At 32.3% G+C, this 2,886-nt stretch overlaps 1 non-coding gene across 1 annotated transcript; it reads left to right on the top strand.

The window, feature by feature from the left end:
* The first annotated feature begins 1,419 nt into the window (after window positions 1-1,419).
* Window positions 1,420-1,493, top strand: TRNAN-GUU (transfer RNA asparagine (anticodon GUU)). The gene has a single exon. It is a non-coding gene; the product is annotated as a tRNA-Asn (tRNA).
* Window positions 1,494-2,886: the final 1,393 nt, after the last annotated feature.

Genomic DNA, 2,886 nt, shown 5'->3' with positions numbered 1-2,886 from the left:
CCTGAGAAAAATACTGAAACAGAAAAACCAATCATCCTACACTTTAGCACATGCTGTTGGGAATGAATGTCACAACATTCAGTTCGACAGCCAGAACATATGCTGATTCTGTTATGTTCCTGGAAACGGACTGTGCTAAGTTTGCAGTACTGTAAAAGACCAACTAGTCTCTACTTCAGTATCAGCTTTCAGTATCAACTGTCAAAACATCCAGTTTGACAGTTTCACAATGATCCTTCGGCCAGGTCTGTTATCCTTGAAAAGAACAGACTTAAATAAATACTGAACTGAAATTAACCTGCTTATTATTCAGTATACGCTGTCACTGATGAATGTTACAACATTCTGATTGACATTCAAACAGAAGGCTATATACCAGATCTGTTATCATCTTGATAAGCTGACTGGAATACCAGCTGAGTTATGACAGTAATAAAAACACATGCAGAAGGAAAACAAACACAGGAAATTGTTAACCCAGTTCATTCCAACATGACCTACATCTGGGGGCTACCAAGCCAGGAAGAAGATCCACTATTAGCAGTATTAATTCAGAGTTAAACTCCCCCATTTACAACTCTTCACTTAATCCCTACCCAATGCAATCTATACCTAGGAACTCCTAGATAGAAACCTCCAGTTTCCATTCCTATCACTACAAATACAATGTAATGTTAACACACCTTGAACTTGCTTCACAGCTTCATTCAAGAACAAAATCACTCTTGCCTACAGGCTTTGAGTTACAAATACTCTCAGCTTTGACCACTAAGAAACACATGGTAACCTTCCCACAGATTGGGAGGTTTACCTCACACACACCCCTAAAAATTCATTCTAAGAGGCTTACAAAAACTAGGTTACAATATGCTATTTATAACCTAATCAACTATTGGATTTGGGCCTTCAGAAATCGCAGCAAACTTTTTCTTTGCTGTTACAAATACAGCAGAAAATTTCTGCTACAAACAAGGTCTTCAATCCTAAAATCTCTCCATATATATCTCCTTATTTTGAGCCTATATATCTTCTGATTGAGTCTTTAAAACCTCCACATGGGAGTTGGGATATTCACCAAATATCCTCACTAATCCCAGAATATATACTGAATTAATTAATTCAGTTTTCTACACATGTGCGATGTCACAGGCATGATGTCGTGACATCGTACATGACATGTTGGTCCAGATGTTGAACTTCTTCAACCCAACATATTAAAACAACAGAGGTGATTACATTATTTGTTTTACAAAATTAATGTCAATCCTAAGGTATTAACATTATGTCCATACTCTATTCAAAGATAAATACGTTGCAAGCTTTTGACATAGAGTTTATGCATACTCTCAAGTATGCGCGGTACTGAAATTTGAATAAATTAGATTAATATAAAGAAATCAAAATCAACGTGTAAGCGTAGCTGGAATAGCTCAGTTGGTTAGAGCATGTGGCTGTTAACCACAAGGTCGGAGGTTCAACCCCTCCTTCTAGCGTTTTCATTAATTTTAAATTATAACATTTTTTAATGTTAAAATAATTTCTTAAGTCTTTTCAACGTCATGAGAATTATCACTATCTCGGAGCACAAATAATAGATTATATTTCAAGAATCTTTAAATAAGCCTATAATTATTAAAACACAACTTACTTATTAATTACCTTATAAATATCATTGTTAAAGAATGTGTTAAAATCATTGTTAAAGTGTCTTCAAGGTAAGGGTATTATCAATTTCCTCAAAGGGAAATTTATCTACCATTATTCAAGAATGTCCAAGAAATCTTCAAATCATTGGAAAATAACTTATTTATTCTATGTCCTTTAAGGACAATACAACATCCCAACAACGGGAAGAAATACCAAAGCATGTGTCTAACATACATTTTTCGCTATATTTGTTTATGAATGTGAAATTAATATAATTTATAAATTACAATATGAAATATGGGAGTGGAGATTCATAAGATGTCTTGTATACGTGTCCGACTTCAAATCAACTTGGACGCTATCTTTAACATGAAATTCTATTATCTCCTTAAAAAATATCATCAATGCCATATTGATGTTAAATTTATATTACAAAGAACTTTGAAAACTAGATTTTGGAACATTTTGTTACTATCCATTGGTTAGATCTTGTGTTTAGACATAGAAGATGTCATGTTTATGTCCATACTCAATTCAAAGATAAATACGTTGCAAGCTTTTGACATAGAGTTTATGCATACTCTCAAGTATGTGCGGTACTGAAATTTGAATAAATTAGATTAATATAAAGAAATCAAAATCAACGTGTAAGCGTAGTTGGAATAGCTCAGTTGGTTATAGCGTGTGGCTGTTAACCATAAGGTTGAAGGTTCAACCCCTCCTCCTAGCGTTTTCATTAATTTTAAATTATAACATTTTGTAATGTTGAAATAATTTCTTAAGTCTTTTCAACGTCATGAGAATTATCACTATCTCGGAGCACAAATAATAGATTATATTTCAAGAATCTTTAAATAAGCCTATAATTATTAAAACACAACTTACTTACTAATTACCTTATAAAATATCAATAGTTTATCAATATATGTCAGAATTACATATGGGTTTGTCTAAGACACATTTTAAATATTATAATCTAGGAGACGATGTTCAAAAAAATTCTTAAACTACAATACATTTTTGGAAGAAGATATCCACAGGACATATTGATTGCATAGCCACATTGGACCAGCATGGACGATGTCCTTAGATTGGAAATCTATTAGGTATATAATAATTTTTCTTAAATATAAAAGTGATGTTTCAATTAGTTTGAATATTTATTTAAAAAAGAGTCGTTGAAATATCCATTTACTATCTTGTTGCTATTTATTGAAGAGATCATGTTTATGTCAATAG

The sequence above is a fragment of the Lathyrus oleraceus genome, chromosome 6 (genome assembly GCF_024323335.1).
Source record: "Lathyrus oleraceus cultivar Zhongwan6 chromosome 6, CAAS_Psat_ZW6_1.0, whole genome shotgun sequence".
NCBI classification, from domain to species: domain Eukaryota; kingdom Viridiplantae; phylum Streptophyta; class Magnoliopsida; order Fabales; family Fabaceae; genus Lathyrus; species Lathyrus oleraceus.
This window is presented reverse-complemented; position numbering and strand designations above follow the sequence as displayed.